This window comes from Balaenoptera borealis (assembly GCF_965194805.1).
Source record: "Balaenoptera borealis genome assembly, chromosome: 2".
Lineage (NCBI taxonomy): Eukaryota > Metazoa > Chordata > Mammalia > Artiodactyla > Balaenopteridae > Balaenoptera > Balaenoptera borealis.
This window is the reverse complement of record NC_138867.1, coordinates 107,030,001-107,048,776: the sequence shown is the minus strand read 5'-3', so window position 1 is coordinate 107,048,776 and position 18,776 is coordinate 107,030,001. Positions and strand designations below refer to the sequence as shown.

General features: G+C 36.3%; 1 protein-coding gene across 3 annotated transcripts in view; it reads right to left on the bottom strand.

The window, feature by feature from the left end:
• LOC309623660 (uncharacterized protein) overlaps positions 1-18,776 on the bottom strand; it is a gene marked incomplete at its 5' end in the record, with an annotated part of 202,569 nt that overhangs the window by 31,676 nt on the left and 152,117 nt on the right. For 2 of the 3 annotated variants that reach the window (XM_082380745.1, XM_082380744.1), the window contains one exon: positions 12,102-17,989. Of the gene's footprint in view, positions 1-8,560; positions 8,682-12,101; positions 17,990-18,776 lie in introns of those variants that run through there. The other variant, XM_082380738.1, reaches the window with a different exon arrangement.

The following is an 18,776-nucleotide window of genomic DNA, read 5'->3' as shown; positions in this document are numbered from 1 at the left end:
GTAGACACTGTGTATATAATATTTACATAGACATACTAATTTTAACCTTAGATACTGATAGAGTCAAAAATACTGTCAGGGTAAAGAGAAGAAGGTGAAACATGTGCTCGTTTGTGTCGTGTGTATTTGTGTGGGGCAAGTCTTGCTGGGGTTTGAGGAGTAGGTCAGAAAACTAAACCTTACTTTTCACAGTAGGAAGTGGATTGATAATCTTCAAAACTGAAAGAAATAAGCAAAACTTAAGTATCAGAAAAATCTTCTTCTAGTAAAAACTACTCAAAGCGTTGGAAACTGTTGACTTTGGGAGTGGCAATCAGAAGCTGGAAAGAGTAAAGCCGAGAACTGTTATTATAAGATAGCAGAATTCATCATATTTAAAGTGAGTATGTGTAACTTGGACAAAAATAAAGATTAGAATTTTAAAGAAAAATAATTTCTAAATTCCCCCCCAAATTCCATCACTATTTTCATTAGAATTTCATTGAGTTTATAGATAAATAATGTAGGGAGAACTGACACCTTTATCATTCTGATTATTTCTCTCTAAAAATATGGTTAAGACTTCTTTTCTATGCTCAGAGCTTTACCATCTTTTTTTTTTTTTAAAGAAATCTCCATTTTTAATATTTATTTATTTATTTATTTATTTATGGCTGTGTTGGGTCTTCGTTTCTGTGTGAGGGCTTTCTCTAGTTGCGGCAAGTGGGGGCCACTCTTCATCGCGGTGCGCGGGCCTCTCACTGTCGCGGCCTCTCTTGTTGGGGAGCACAGGCTCCAGACGCGCAGGCCCAGTAATTGTGGCTCATGGGCCTAGTTGCTCCGCGGCATGTGGGATCTTCCCAGACCAGGGCTCGAACCCGTGTTCCCTGCATTGGCAGGCGGATTCTCAACCACTGCGCCACCAGGGAAGCCCCAAGCTTTATCATCTTTTTATATGTCCTGTGCATTTTCCATTGTTTGTGCCAAAGCATGCTATATTATTCTTTGCTATTATGATGACATCTTTTTCCATTATGTATTATAACTGATTATTACTAGTATATAACAATTTTTCTATATTTATTTTATTTATTTATATTAATTATTTACAATATTTATTTATTTCTATATTTTTCTTGTAACCTGCCACCTTACTGAACACTTCTAATTTTTTTTAACTGACTGTCTTCAGTTTTCTAGGTAGATAATCATATAAAGGTACAATTATAATTGTGTATTATAATTTTTCTTTCAAACATGTATGACATTTCTTTCAGCTATCCCATTGCATTGGTTAGAACTTGTTGAATACAGCTCTAAGAGTGGGAGTGAGTGGCTGTACTGCTTTCAACTTGAATGGAAATAATCCTAGTTTTCTCCAACATGAATATTATTTTTATTGATTTCAGGTAAAAATTTGACCATCTCTTTCTCCTATTTCTAGTACTTCTCCTATCTAAATACTTCTTCATACTTTATTATTTACCATTTAGCATTTGTCTAGTTATCTATTATTCTCTTTACAATGTATGTTCATTCCTAGTGGTATGGATCAGTGTTTGGTCTTATGCCAGAACTGAAAAGAATGCCTGGCTCAACAGAAATTTGTTAAATGAATGAATGAATGGATCAGTGATGGGCAGGTCACCTCTAGACAGTCAGGTGTCCTGTCTCTTTTAACCTGTGAAAAACATTAAGAACTGTCATTGTCTTAAAACGCTTTTGCATTTATGGAATAAACATTACTTCAATGTCGTGTGTTACCTGTATTTCCTAGTGTTTGACTTTAAATGTTTGCATCTGTGCTTATGAGCTTGAACTGTAGCTTTGTTATGTGTTATCTTTGTCAAGTTTGGTTTCAGGATTATGTTAGCCATATTAAGTGAACTAAAATATTTCATATGTTTGCTCTGTAACAGTTTTAAGGTTACATGAATTAGCTGCTAAGTTAAGAGCATTCACTGAGAAAATAATCTGCATCCTGGTGCTTCTTCAACTTCTCAAGTCATTATTCTTCTATTATGTTTCATTGTTCTTTATTACACGAGATGTGTATGAGCATGCTTTCATTTAAAAAAGTTAAAACTGTACCTACGAATAAAGACTAAAAATGTGAGGCTCTATCTCCCTCACCCCATCCCAGAGTTAACCATGATTAACAGTTTAGTATAATACTTTCATTTCAGTATTTTTCCTATGCCTTCCCACACACGTGTGTGTGCATGTGTGTGTAAAAAATAAGAGGAATTATCCTGAAACTTACTTTTTTTTCACTTTCCACTTATATATAATAAAAATATGAAATTTGGGCTCCCCTGGTGGTGCAGTGGTTAAGAATCCACCTGCCAATGCAGGGGACACGGGTTCAAGCCCTGGTCCGGGAAAATCCCACGTGCCGCAGAGCAACTGAGCCCGTGCGCCACAACTACTGAGCCTGCGCTCTAGGGCCCGCGAACCACAACAACTGAGCCCGCGTGCTGCAACTACTGAAACCCGCACGCCTAGAGCCCGTGCTCTGCAACAAGAGAAGACACCGCAATGAGAAACCCGCGCACTGCAACGAAGGGTAGGCCCCGCTCGCTACAACTAGAGAAAGCTCGCGTGCAGCAACAAAGACCCAACGCAGCCAAAAACAACATAAATAAAAATAAATAAATAAATCTTTAAAAAATGTATGAAACTCATGTACTACATCCTTTTTAATAATTCTGTGTTATTCAACATTATGACTTTACCATAATTTATTTAACTGCTCTTCCGATGATGAGTATTTGGCTTTTTCCCATTTTTCACTATAATAAACACTCCTGCTGTGATCATTCCTATACATAAAACTTTAGGTCCATGTGCATGTGAGGTAGTCTTTAGAATAAACTCCTAAACATGGGATTGCTAAGTCAACAAAAATGGGTAGTTTTTATCTTAGTAGATACTGAAAAATTTCCCTCCAAAATATGTTTGTCCTCTTACCCTCCTGCCAACAAAGTATCAAAGTGCCCCTTTGCCACATCCTTATCAACCCTGGGTATTACCAAGCTTTTATATGTTCGCTAATCATGTGAAAATTGATAAAAATGCATCACATTAATTTACCAATGAGTTTGCACATTTTGTAGAGTTTATTGGACATTTGTATTTCTTTTCCTGTAAATTGCTTTTCATATGTATTGTTAATTTTTCTACTGGAGTGTTTGTCTTTTTCCTATTGATTTGTATTTATATTAATCCTTTATTAATATAATAAATATATTCCCAGGCTGTGGGTTGTCTATTAATGTTGTTTTTTGTGTACATTGTTTTGTTTTTAGTTTTTATATATTTAAATATGTGACGATTTTCATTATGACTTTACTATTTTATATCTTTGATACAATTTCTTCACCCCATGCTTATGAATGTTTTTTCTATATTTTCATCTGATAATTTTATGTTTAGTTCTTTGAGTATGATGTACGGTATGTGTCTAACTATATATCTCTCAAAATGGACAACCAGTTACCCCAACTGTATTTCTTTCAAAATAGGTAACTGAACTTCACCTTGATTTGAGAAGTAATTCAATGTCTTCCAACTGATTTGTTTACCATTGTTGTCATTGATAGCAGCTGGCACTTACATAGTTCTGACCATATTCCAAGCACTCTTCTAAGGGCTTTATGTGTATTAACCTATTTAATCTTTGCAACAATACTAAGATATAGATGATATAATGGTCCCTATTTTACAAGTAAGGAAACTAAGGCACAGAAAGTTTATTTAACTTGTCCAAGAATGCACAGCTACTATGTGGCCTGGCTTGTGATTCAGAGCTTTTAACTATTATGTGAAATAGCAGTGTATACTTCTAAGTTCTATTCAATCTTAGTAATTATTGTAATAATTTGCCTTTACCTGCACCAACCCTATACTTTTACAGTTATATTTTCAAATATGTTTTAATTTCTGAAAGAGAAGTTTCCCCCATTTTTTTTTTCTTCTCAGAATTTTCCAGGCAATTACTTATTATTTTCTCTACCATTTGACCTATAGAATGAACTTGTTAAGTCTTATAATAATGATTAGGATTGTATTACATTTCTAAATTAACTTGGGAAGGATTAATATCTCAAAATATTGTCTATTTAGGAAGGGGCTATGTATCTGCATCTATTGGATCTTCTTATATCTTTTTTCCTACAGTTTTATAGGTTTCAACATATGAATCGTATATTTTTGTTAGGCACTTCATGGTTTTTATCGTTACTGAGAATGGATTCCATTTCTCTGTTTTATTCTTTAATATATTGTCGATAATATATAGGAAAGCATTTATTTTTTCTATGCTAATTTTGTATCTAGCCACACTGAACTCTTTATTGATTCTAATAATGTTTTCCTTGGATTTTCAAGGCAATCTTTTTTTTTTTTTTAATTTATTTATTTATGGCTGTGTTGGGTCTTCGTTTCTGTGCGAGGGCTTTCTCTAGTTGCGGCAAGTGGGGGCCACTCTTCAACGCGGTGCACGGGCCTCTCACTATCGCGGCCTCTCTTGTTGCGGAGCACAGGCTCCAGACGCGCAGGCTCAGTAATTGTGGCTCACGGGCCCAGCTGCTCCACGGCACGTGGGATCTTCCCAGACCAGGGCTCGAACCCGTGTCCCCTGCATTGGCAGACAGATTCTCAACCATTGCACCACCAGGGAAGCCCTCAAGGCAATCTTATGCAAATAATTATATTTGTGTCTTTCTTTTATAGTATTTATATATATGTACACATATATATATTATTCTTTTTGTCTTATTGCATTAGTTAGAGTCAGATTCCATTTAAGGTTAAAGAGCAACAATGCTAGGAGCAAATTTATCTTGTTTCTAATGTTAATAGGAATGCTTCTTATGTTTTATATTAAACATGATATTTGCTCTTGGTATATGCTAACCTTTATCAGCTTAAGGAAGTTTCCTTCTATTGCTCGCTTGCCAAGACTTATTGTTTACTTGTTTTTAATCGAGTGATTATTGAATTTTAGCAAATGCATTTTTTGCTCATATTGAAATGTCATGAGGTTTTCCTCCTTTGATCTATTTACGTAGTAAATTACATTAATGGATTTCCTTGTGTTGAGTCATCCTTGAATTAATAATATTTAGGTGTTCCAGGAGCTATGAATACACATTTAAGATTGTTGTATCCTCTTGACAAACTGACCTTTTTATTGTGAAACTTATTAATATTAATAGGAACATCTAGTGCATTTACATTGAATATAATTATTAATATGGTTTAATGGATTTAATTCTACCATCTTGCAATTTGTTTTTTATTTGTCCCGTCTCATGTTTGTTTCTTTGTTGGTTCTTTCTGCTTTCTTGGGTCAATAAAATACTTTTGAATACTCAATTTTATTGCCTCTTTTTCTTTCTCTCTCTCCCTTTCTTTCTGTATGTGGGTGTGTGTATTAGTGGCTGCTCTTAGGATTACGGTGCACATCCTTAACTTATCACAGTCTACCTCTAATTAATATTATACCATTTCATGTAAAATATAAGAATCTTCCAACAGTCGAACTCCATTTATCCCACCCAATTCTTAATGCTATTGTCATAGTTTACCATCACATATGTTAGAAATGCCACAACACAGTTACTATTTTTGCTCAAATCAGTCAATTATCTTTTCAAAAAATTTAAAGATAAGAAAATAAAATTTATTTATATTTACAATTTTCAACAATCTTTATTTCTTCTTATAATTCTAAGTTTTATATTCAAGCCAGTGAACTTTCTTTAGCACTTCTTAGTGCCGTGACTATTATAAACAAATTCCTTCAGTTTACATTCATCTTAAAATATTTTTAGCCTCCATTCTAGAAGAATATTTTGAAAGATATGCCACTTTGGGTTTTATGAGTTTCTTAGATCTGCATAATGATTTTTTTCACCAAGTTTTTAATACTTTGGTTATTATTTTTTTTAATAGTTCTGACCCATTCTCCTTTTCCTTTTCTTCTGAGATGTCAATTACATGTGGGACAAGTGATACTATTCCATAAGATACTGAGCCTCTGCTCATTTGTTAAAATCTATTTTCTGTTTTCCAGTTTTGATATTTTCTATTGATCTGTTTTCAAACTTTTTATTCTGCAGTGTCTAATCTCAAGGCATTGAGGGAAATTGTCATTTCTAGTATTTTTAATTGATACTTTTTTATAGTTTATATTTCTCTTTTGAGATTTCCCACCTCTTTGCTCATTATGTCCATGTTTTCCTTTAAATTCTTGAACATGTTTATAACTACCATTTAAAAAATTATGTCCTAACTCTAAAATCTGAATTATCTCAGGATCTCTTTCTATTGCTTGCTTTTTTGTCTTGATTATGGGTCCCATTTTCCTACTTCTGTGCATATGTAGTAGTGCTTTTATTGAATGTTGTACGTTATGGATAACATATTGTAGAGCATCTGGATTTTGCTGTCTCTCCTTTAAAGGTGTAGCATTTGTTCTGGCCAACAACTACATAGCTGGGTAATTCTCTTGATTCCTTGGGTTTCATTTTATGCTTTGTTTGGGCAAGTGTATATTAATTTTGACCTTAACCATGGGATATGGTCTTACTCCTGGCTCCTAAAAAGTGACCTTTCTGAGGTCTCAATTTAATGACTGATATGCTCAGTGAAGTCTTTCCACTATGACTGGACCAAAACTTCAACATCTTTTAGGACTGCATAACCTCTGGCATTTCCATTTATTTCTTAGCTCCACTGCAGCTGCTGTCTTGCTGGATCTCAGGTTCTTATAGAATCTTAACCTATAGATGTAAATCCCAGACCAGTGCTCAGCCAAAGAGCTAAGGAGAATCTGCACACTGACTTCTGAGACCTTCGTCTGTACAGCTTACTCCTCTCTGGAATCCTATTCTGCTAATTCCAGCTCCTCCTTTACAAACCCTCTGTTTTAATTTCTGCCTCCTCAGCTCAGTGAGACTGATGTTCTTCACTTGGGCTTCACCTCCTTGTGCCACATCCTGGGAAGTGCCCCCAGACATAAAATAAGGTTGAATGTGGTGCTTATCTCATATTTACAGACTTTCCAGGACTCTAATCCTGTACTGCCTATTATCCAATGCCTAAAAATTGTCACCACGTATTTTGTTCAGTTTTAAAATGGAAGAGTAAATTCAGTAGCAGTTACTCCATGACAGCCTGGAAGTAAACATCTAATAGAGGAAACTATTATCTTTTTAATCCTTGCATCTTACTTCATTGGTTCATTTCACTGTATTTTCTTGCTGCTCACCCACTAACCGCACACACACACACACACACACACACACACACACACTCTGGCACCTTTTCGAATAATGGGGCTATGTGTTTTTTTCTCTCATGGTCTCACTTAAAATTGGTTTTGTTTTAAAAAATTTTTTTATACATGTTTTAATTTATTCTCTATCAATGTCAATGTCAAATTCATAGTTACAAATATGGATCCTCCTTGTTTGACATTAAACCTTTATCATATTTTACCTCCTCTTTTCCACCTCTCTCCTCACCTGACATCTCTAGGGAACGTTTATAGCATACATTGTTCTTTCTAAAATTCTTTGTTATAAATTGAACTTAGTTTCACAAGCACATTAAAAACAATTCTTTAGTGTTAAATCTAAGGTTTTATTTCTCACTACTCTTTTTTCTAAAAACATAGCTTTATCTTTATTAAATTTTGTATTTTGATTAGTTTTTGCTTGAAGGTCTACTTTAAGTTACATTTTTTAAAAAGCATACATGAGTCATATAATTTCTGAATTCTTACAAATCTGAACCAGGTTTTCATTTGTCCTTGCATTTAGGTAACAGCTTGGTTCAGTCTATAATTCTTGGAACATAATGCTTTTTCTTCAGAAGTCTTTACATTTTCTTTGAGGTTTTCTGGCATTAGTGTTGCAAATAAAAAGTCTAATGACGTTTTTTAGTGACCCTTTTTTTTCACAGTTGGCTGCTTCCAGTGTTTGTTCTTTATCCAGGCCATGGAAAACCATCTGGGTATGATTCCTTTTCATCATACTGCCTAGTCTTTGGTAAGCTTTCTCCATGTAAACAATGAATCCTTCCACTCTGAAATGTTTTTTCTTTAATTATTGCTTGACATTCATTCATACTATTTTCTCCTTCTGGAACTTCTGTAACAACAATATTGCTTCTCCTGCTTCAATCTTTTCTGCCTCTCAACTTTTCTCTTAATTCCCAACTCTCAGAGTTCTAGAAGAACGTCCCATAGTTACTCTTCTTTTTACCTCTAAGATCTATTTTTTGGTTCTCGATTTTTACTTTACTTTTCAAACAAAATTAATATATGATGCTTTTGAACCTAAGAAAATTAGCTTCCCCACCCCCAAGTTCTTCCCTTTATTCTATAGCAACTGTTTTACTAGAGGTTATTTAATCTGAATACTCAACATTTGATCCCCCTCATTTGAACCACTGAATTTCTCAATTTACCTGGCAATTTTTCTCTTATTCTTAGAGTAAGAATTAGTTTTTCCAAGATGAACACCCAAAATGTGAATAGTGGCTCATCAGTGTCCCCTTCATTTACTCCTACCTGTGCCATTTCCATCTCTAACTCTTTAGCTTCAGGGATGCAGATGAGAAGTTTCTGATTATGATGCACAAATGATCTTTCTATATTCCTTTTACATTCCTTGGGTTGTTTCTTTCTGAAACTGGAAAGAAGAACGCATCAAACATGTGATTAGGATACCATATTTGTCACAGCAGTTTCTACTTATTTTTCCTAGACTGTGACAAGAAAATTTTACATTTGTTTCCCACTTAAAATTCTTTAAAAGAAAAATTGGATATACTTCAAGTTCCTTCCTTATAGAGAAGTAGGAAGGTTGTTCTGGTTCCAACAATCTTATGAAAAGTCTCTTGTGAGGAGGAAGGGGGAACACATTTTTAAGTTACTTTCCTCCCACTGAAAACATTTTTAAATACTTTCCTTGAAACCACCTTTGCAATCTTGAATTTACTGTGGACTTCTGTGTCCAACTGCCTAAACAAGAAATAGGGAAATATGCCCATGAAAGTTAACCCCTGCTGAATACAACCATGAAGTAGAAAAAACACAGGGAACATCTGTATTTTATACTGCCAATATGTTCTCTCTTATTCTGGAAGCACAGGTTGTCTTTCCTCTGTCAGCTGCAAAAATATTATCTCTCTGCAGGAATGAAACAAGTGTGGAATATATATTATGCTACCACATTACATGCATACCTAAGCAGAAAACAAAGAAAATAACCATTTAATATATAACTCAATTTTGCCTCCAGGGACAGATAAAAATTTTTATTATAATACCCAAATGGTACAGTAATTAAATATACATGGGAAATGTGATAGGACCAAGCCAGGCTCTTTTGGCTATATGCTGATGGCTAAAAATTTATCATCTAACCTCATCCTAATCTTTCCTTCTCATAGACATGAAGTAGGCTATATTTTTTATTAGAGCCAGGAATTTGGAGCAAAGCAGACCAAAACTGATCACCATGTTTCAGCAGATCATTAATTTCTAAATGTCTGTGGAAAATAACTATTGGCTGATATCTTTCAGTTTCATTTCAAGCATAACACCTTATACTGTTTACTTACAAAACAACCAAGATAGTAAAAAAAAAACAAAAAAACAAAAATAACTAAATTGGTAATTTAATAACTTCAGATGATTGGTAATTTAATAACTTCAGATGGTTTAGAGGTATTTATCCTTTTTGAAATCAATAACTTTTCATTTGGGATCTTAAATCCACTTTAATGAGCATTCTGCTGGCAGCTGTTTTATTTAGGATCCGAGCTTATACAAACAAAAGTAACAGAGGCTTTTACCTAGATTACAATTTAGAGTTAACTTTTGCAGACCACATGACTGATTTGAATGTATAAATCCCTACAATTCCATTATACATGTTTCTTAAAAATTTGAATGCTTTTAACCAGAGAAGAGGTTATACAGGAAGAGTGTTCTCCATGTGAGGAATCTCGATGTTGCTCAGTTATTTGCCGCATGTCTGAAATGGCTCTTCTAACACTGGTTCTGTCTTTGAAAGCCCATACAGAGCAATAACATGATCTTCGTAGAAGCAATAAGTGAAAAACACCCCTGGATAATGCACTGACTTGCTACATAAGTTGCATTTTTATTGAATTATCAAATTATTTGTCAACCCATAATGCCCTATTTCTTTGTATCTTCATATTCACTCATTGTTTTAATTCTGACAATGTCTTCTGCACTATTTCTTCTCTATAAGAAACTTTTTGAGGTCAAGTAATCTATCCGTATAAAACTTATTAGAAACATCCTCCACAAAACAAGGGGCTGAATTTATTGTCACTGTAATCTGCATTGCTCTGCCTCTGTGCACCAGACACCTAAGTAGCTCTGGAAGCCTCCAGAGGGTGTTCAGAAATGAAACTTTCGACTCATCACTGTTTCTCTGTGAGATGCTGTCCTATCTTGCACTGATGTTGCCTCCTGGGAGCATTTCAAAGCTATCACGCCCTTAATACACCAAAAAACCATGCTGCATTCCCTTCATAGTTTACAAAATTCTTCATAAAAAGAATGACTTCATCATCTGTTATAATTCTACTTTCCACAGGGATCAAAAACTAGTCCTTGGGCCATGTGAGAGACAGCACCAAGTAATGCCTCCCCACCTGTCCCTTTCCCAGGGGTCTTTAACACAACCTCTCTTTAAACCAAAAAAAGAAAAAGAAAAAGTACAAATCACACAGACACCCAGGCAGACTCCGACTCCCAGCTTCTGCTCAGCTGGAGCCCCTTGCCCCATTTATAAATATTCAAAGATCACCTCTTATCAATGAATAACCTACTATTGCTCCATGAATATCCTACTGCCATGCTTACCTGAGAATGAAGCTAGCAGAGAGGAAAGCAAGCGAGGAGATGAGGAGAGCCCCCATCCTCCTCATCTTAGCCCAAAACCAGCAACCACCTTTGGTCTCCCTAGTTGCACGTGCCAGTAAATTCCCCTTTTTGCTAGTCAGTTCGAATTTGGTTTTATATCACTTGCGACTGAAAGAATCTTGACTAATATACTAATAATTACCAAATTTTATTGGGTTATGTAAATATCATTGCCTCGGGAACTTGAAACAACAAATCCCTGGGATTTCCAACCATGAAAACTACAGCCTGATGAGTGATTTAATTAAACACGTACATATAGATCACTCCCCAAGCTACATACATAGAAATAAGGAGAGACGAATCTGAAGGAGACAGAAAAGAAAACTTTCGCATTTTGAAACAATGTCTTAAGGAAAAGACATGTGCCCAATGTCTAGGACTGGAAAGATAAATGATTCCTTTTTATGTTGTTATTAAATTGTATGACCCTTCATTAAAGTTAAATGCATTTAGAGGAATTAAGCTTATCAAAAACTTGGCAGTGTAATATAAGTAATGATTCTTTGTTTATTTGACAACATCCTCCTGTGAGTTGATTCACAATTTTAATTTTGGAAAGCAGTATTTCTTTGATGGGGACTGACAGAATGATGTGAACTGCTACATCGTTTTGCATGAAGTCATATTGATTGTGAAAGGAAACAGAGGCCAAGTGACAACCAATTTTTCAAGGAGCATTATGACAGTAATGTTTCTATATTGTCAGAGGGATCACAACAAATTAAGAACTGAAATTAAACTTTAGGAGACAATCTCCTATCCTTTTGAAGATAAGCACACCAGAATTCTATAATGACAAAAATTATAAATATTTTTAGTGGAAAAACCTTATTTTAAAAAATATGGGGCTTCCCTGGTGGCGCAGTGGTTGAGAATCTGCCTGCCAATGCAGGGGACACGGGTTCGAGCCCTGGTCTGGGAAAATCCCACATGCCACGGAGCAACTAGGCCCGTGAGCCACAATTACTGAGCCTGCGCGTCTGGAGCCTGTGCTCCTCAACAAGAGAGGCCGCGATAGTGAGAGGCCCGCGCACCGCGATGAAGAGTGGCCCCCGCTTGCCACAACTAGAGAAAGCCCTCGCACAGAAACGAAGACCCAACACAGCCAAAAATAAATAAATAAACAAAGTAAACAATGCGTTAAAAAAAAAATGTATAAAAGTTATGTATCAATACCAAGCACCTATTTTGGACACAATGGTAAGCAGAACAAATGGTAAGCAAAACAAATACACGAGAGAGCCTGCAACCTAGTGAGAGAGGAAGCATTAATCCAATCACAGAGAATTATAATTCCAATTGGGATAAATGTCACCAGAGAAATATGCCTACCACCATAGAAGACAATACTGGGGGCTTTACTCTAAACAGATAGATGAAGGAAGGATTTTGTGAAGAAGTGATATTTGAAGAACAAATAAGCACTAAGGAGGTAAAGAGGGAAAAGCGCATTCTGGTGAGAGGGATGAGCCTCTCCATGGGAGTAGAGAAGGATGGGGTAAAAATCAGAAACCTGAAAGGACTGTGCATCCAGAACCTAGGGAAAGGAGGTGGAGAGTAAGGAGGGGCAGGCTGTGCAGGTGTGGTAAGTTTTCTCCTAAAGCAATGGGCAGACCTTGAAGGGTTTTAAGTGGAGCCTGGGAAAATCAACTGTGCATTAAAAAAAAAAAAAAACAACCCTTTGGCTTCAGTCTGGATAATAAATGGGAAGTAGAGTCAGGATGCTGGCAAGGGAAAACAGTAGCTGGGCTAGGTAGGAATGGGGGTGAGGCCAAGACACAGAAAGGGAGAGACAGAATCTGTCATGGCAGTTTACGCTCATCATGTATTGAGAATCAGCACCATGAAATCTGACTGAAACATTAGGGAAGATTTCAAATATATTAAAAAAGTAGACAGAATAATATAATGAGCTTCTCTGTACTCAACACTTAGCTTTAACCATGTCCGACTCAGCTAACCTTGTTTTATCTATATCCCCACTCATTTCCCTGCTCCCATATACATATATATATTTTTTTAATTATGAATATTTCAAACCTTCAGAAACGTTGTGAGAATAGTACACCACCACCAATTTATCATTAATCTAGATTCACTAGTTAACATTTTGTTAATTTGTTCTACATATGTGTTTGTGTGTGTAAATATATGTATTTCATCATCTATTTCCTAAAAGCAAAGGCATTCTCCTAAACAACCACGACACAATTATCACACTCAGGAAAAGTAATATCTAATATACAGTTCATATTCAAAAACTTCCCATTTGTCCCAATAATGTCCTCTATAGGTGGTTTTCCCCCTGATCCAGAATCCAAACAAGGATTATGCATTGCATTTTTTGGTCCTGCCTCTTTATCCTCCAATCTTAAAGAGTTCCTCAGACTTTCTGTCTGACATGACATGGATGCCTTTAAGGAGTCCAGGCCAGCTACTTTGCAGGATGTCCTTTAATGTGGGTTTGTCTGTTTCCTCATGATTAGATTCAGGTGAAACATTTGGCAGTACCATCACATAGAGGGTATTGTGTCCCTCTCCGTGTATCACATTGGGAGCCGTATGATGTCAGTCGTACCGCTATTAATGATGATTCTTTCACTTTTTCAACCGCTTGAATTCATATCCTATAGACATAATCCATTAATGAGGAAACCAGACAAGGACTGCAAAATATAATTTCTATTTCCCCGTGAGCATCTTGATGCCAAGAGACATTAACATAGGTCATTTACACAGACAAAGCTTTGTCGGTTTTATTCACGGAAGGTGGATATAGATCATAAATAGACATGGACTGGGAATGAATATCTTGCAGCAATTAGAAATCGGCACACTTGGGAATTAGAATCCTAAGAAGTAAAGTGTGAAGGTGAAGCTTGTGGCCTCAGGAACCAGACTGTCAGGGATGTCATCCTGGCCCTGCTGCTCACCACCTGTGTGACCTTAGACAAGTTACCTGCCCTTTCTGGATCTGCTTCCACATCTGTGACATGGGTAATCATAGCACTCATATGTCTGGTTTGAGAACTGAATTGCTACGCATGCAATGCACACAACAAGCTCTCAGTGGTGCGATAATGATGATGTTTGCAGTGAAGGACCACTAAACTCCATGTGTTGACTAAAAGAAGAACCTAGGTCTTCTTTATAAAAATATTGTCCGACATTTGGACCCTGTTAGAAATATAATGTGGTAAAATGTCAACATGTTTGCCTAAAATCACTAACATCATCATCTAGTGAGAACTACTTAGGGCAAAAGAGTTTGATTTTCACATCCGATAACAAGCACTTATATTTCCCAAATAATAAATGGTATTCTTAACAACGAAATGTGTCCAGTGACATTTCCCATTGAGGATTTTATTACCTCCTGTTCATTAGTGATATGTATGTGATCTGTCTGGTGAGTAAGTGTACATATAGTATTTACACTCCCATGGAAAGATCTAAATCACAACTAGAAAAAAGTCTGCTCAGAGGTCTAGTCAAAGATCTAGCCTAGTCTCAGAATCACTTCTTAAACCTTACAATTACAACGTGATTTTAAATTTTCTAAGATATTTTTCTGCTTAGGGAACTCAGCTACAGTATGCTTACCCACTGTCTTGTATTTGTATTTGTCTGTGTGGTGCTGATGGTGATGGCAGCCCTAGTTGTTTTCCCTGATTGTATCCCATTACCCTTTTTTGAAACAATAACTTTCTTTTCCCTATGGGAATTTCACTGTTAGTCATTCATGGCTTAATAAAATTATCCAATTTTTAATATATGGACTTGTGTTTCCCTTAAGTGAAATAATTATAATATCAAATAGAACAAAAGAGTAATCCTTAACTTTGCATTTTTATGGTTTGAGTTTTTCCTAAAATGTGTAGCCATAGTGGAAATCTTTTTTTTTTCCCCTTGCAAGTGATATAGACAAAAATGAAAATTTCTAAAAGTTAGAAGTGACTTGAATTGTTACTATTTCATTTAGGAACAAAGGCGTCAACTGACCTACCCTAAAATTTTAGAATAGGGAAAAGAAAAGAAAATGTAAGTAACAAAGCATTGACTTTAGTACCATATCCTGGATGGCTCAGGAAAAGACAGGCAGGGTGAAAACATCTAGAGAAAACAGAAATAGAGGAAGGGAGCAGGGAGAAGCAAAGAGACAGAGGGAGGGAAAGTCCAATATGGCTGGTCCCTGAGTCCTAAAATTTCACCCTTCCCAGGGCTCAAGGTAACTGCCCCAGCCCTACCCTTAAGACCACTCCTGGGCTTGCTTCCCTCAACACACACTCTGGGTGTCCTCCTGCCCCCAAACCTCGACTATTACACCTCCAACCCACTCCACCTACCAATACCCCAAAGATACACCGTATGTCTTCTTTTTCTTCATTGTTGTCTTTTATTTTTCATCTGATTCCTTCCATTTGTCAAAGTTAAATAACTTCCATCACAGGCATAAATTTAACAGTCACAAAACCTAGATGTACATAAATCTTCATTTCCTCAAAACTGACTTAGCTCACAAGCCCCCATTTCCACAGATGGAAGAATACCTAACTTTGCCAATTTAAGGAAAACTCAGACATTTCTGGTTCTTCTCACTTTCTTTGGATAAATACAAAGTCAATAAGAAATTCACACTCTTACTTCCTTCTGTTCCTTCCATTGATCCTCTAAATGTGGGGTTAGGAACCCATAATTATAAGGGTGGAGCAGCACATACTACAGAGAAGAGGGAGTTCAGTCTAAAAGAGAAGACAGTGAAATAGTCCAGTAAGTGCCCAATCACAAGACCAATGAGAGTGTCAGGGGAGCAGAGTGAATATAAGAAAGATCAGAGGGAGAAGACAGAACAAAAACTCAGCCACAAGGGGCCAGAGACAGCTTCAGACAGGAAGCAATTTTTAAGTCAAGGGTGAGTAGGAGTTAGTCAGTTTAAGAAGATGGGTAAGGAAGTCACAGGGACCATTTGCTAAGGCATGGAATCAGGGAAACTGTGACATGCTTGGGAAATGCAAGCAGCTCCCTGTGCCTGGAGCACAGGGAAGGTTTGGAGGAGTGGGTAGAAGATGAGTCTAGAGAGGTGAACAGAGGTGTACATCAAGCCAAGGAACTGGGTGGGATCATATTCTCTAAACCAGGAGTCGGCAAACTGCATGTGAAGTCCAGATTGGCCTGCTGCCTGGTTTTGTAAACAAAGTTTTACTGGACTCAGCCGTGCTCATTTCTTTACATAATATTCATGATGCTTTCACGCTATACCATCAGAGTCAAGGACTTCTGACAATGTATGGCCATCAAGGCCTAAAATATTTATTCTCCATCCCTTTACATAAAAGTTTTGCTGACCCTTCTGCAACCCACTTGAGAAATATATGCATCCTTTTTTTCTGCACACTTTTTTTATTCTTTTATTGAAGTATAGTTGTACAATATTACATAAGTTACAGTTGTACAATACAGTGATTTACAATTTTTAAAGGTTGTACTCCATTTATAGTTATTATAAAATATTGGTTATATTCCCATATTGTACAATATATCCTTGTAGCTTACTTTATACCTAATAGCTTGTACCTCTTACTCCCTTACACATTTATTGCCCCTCCCCCTGCCCCTCTCCCCATTGGTAACCACTAGTTTGTTCTCTCTATCTGTGAGTCTGCTTCTTTTTTGTTATATTCACTAATATGTTGTATTTTTTAAATTCCACATATAAGTGGTATCATACAGTATTTGTCTTTCTCTGACTGACTTATTTCACTTAGCATAATGCCCTCCAAGGCCATCCATGTTGATGCAAATGGCAAAGTTTCATTCTTTTTTATGGCTGAGTAGTATTCCATTGTATATAGCTATACCACATCTTCTTTATCCATTCATCTGTTGATGGACACTTAGGTTGCTTCCACATCTTGGCAATTGTAAATAATGCTGCTATGAGCATTGGGGTGCATGTAGCTTTTTGAATTAGTGCTTTTGCTTTTTTTTTTGGATATATACCCAGGAGTGGAATTGCTGGGTCATGTGGTAGTTCTATTTTTAGTTTTTTGAGAAACCCCCATACTGTTTTCCACAGTGGCTGTACCAATTCACATTCCCACCAACAGTGTAGGAGGGTTCCCTTTTCTCCACATCCTCGCCAACATATGTTATCTGTATTCTTTGATGACAGCCATTCTGACAGGTGTGAGGTGATATCTCATTGGTTTTGATTTGCATTTTCCTGATGATTAGCAATGTTGAGCATCTTTTCATGTGCCTGTTAGCCATCTGCATTTCCTCTTTGGAAAAATGTCTATTTGGTTCTTCTGCCATTTTTTAATCAGGTTGTTTGTTTTTTGATGTTGAGTTGTATGAGCTGCTTATATGTGTTAGATATTAATCCCTTATCTGTCATATCATATGCAAATACTTTCTCCCATTCAGTACATTGCCTTTTTATTTTGTTGATGGTTTCCTTTCCTGTATGCACCCTCTTGAAAAGAAAAAGTTCTCAAAGACCTGAAGTGCCACTTATATATCTTTAGTGTATTGATATTTATATTTGTGCAAACCTAAAACTAGCTGTAAGCATCTTATGCTTATTGCTCTTACATAACTATACAAATTTGCATATTAAATTTAAACAAAAATGACATTCAAATGAATGGCATTAATTCAATGTGACAGATGACATCATTTGTATGGAAACAAATTAACTGGGACTGGCTACTGAATACAGTTTCTTTTGAATTTAGCAACTTAAACCACTTGGGCCACATGATGGTTTTCCTTACTTGAACTAGGGTAAAACCTATGTTAATATAACAAAAGATAGTGACTTCATTGAACTTCATGTGTCCCAATTGCCTCATTTTGAGCTACAAAGTCTCTCTGCCTTCTTTTCTGTGTCGGCTGTTGATAATTATAGTAATGCCCATTTGTACAATAAAAACACAAACACACATGCAGGCACTGAAATCAATTGTCAGTTCTCAGTTTTAAGGCAGCCATTCAGGTGATCCACAATTGCTTGTATTTTTTCAATGTCATCTAGATAAAATCAAAGAAATTTGAAAAATAACACAGAGAGCTACAGATTCTGGATACATGCAAAGCTGATGAAGAAATCTAACAGATATTTATTGTGGCAAAAATATAGCTAAAAGGAGCTAGTCCAAACTAGGTGAACTCAAGAGGTGGCAATGGGTTAGAGAGAAGAGGGCAAATATGAGAATTTTCGGTACACTATCTGGACAAGACTCTAACATCGAATGGTTGTGAGGAGGAAGAAATGTGAGGGAGAATTCAGAAATAACTCCCAGGTTCCTGGCCTGGGCATGGACATTCATCAAGGTGAGAAAACACAGAAGAGGCGGAAGTTTGTGAAGGAAAGACAGTAAGTTCACTTGGGCATGTTGAAATTAAGGCAACTGGGAGACTAAGTCTTTATCCTGAATGGAGTTAGGTATATCGGACTGCACAGTCATGAGCAAGGACTGGCTCAGACAAAAAGATCTGGGAGCTAGAAATAAGTGGTTATTGAAGTATTTATACAGTTTAGCCAGTCCACATATAGAGAAGTAAAAAGTGAGAGCACAGAAAAGCACTAAAAATGCTCAATAAAGAACTAGCCATTAGAGACACTTGTATAAATAACCACATGTATGCATCCACAAATACTATCAATTCAGGATGATCTGTGCTGATGGAGGGAAACTATAATATGCATAATATGAAATACCAATACGAAAATTACTCTGCCTTTGGGTGGGTACACAGAAGACAGAGGTGTTTGCAGAAGATTTACTTTTGTTTGCTAAGACTTGGTTTGCTCTTC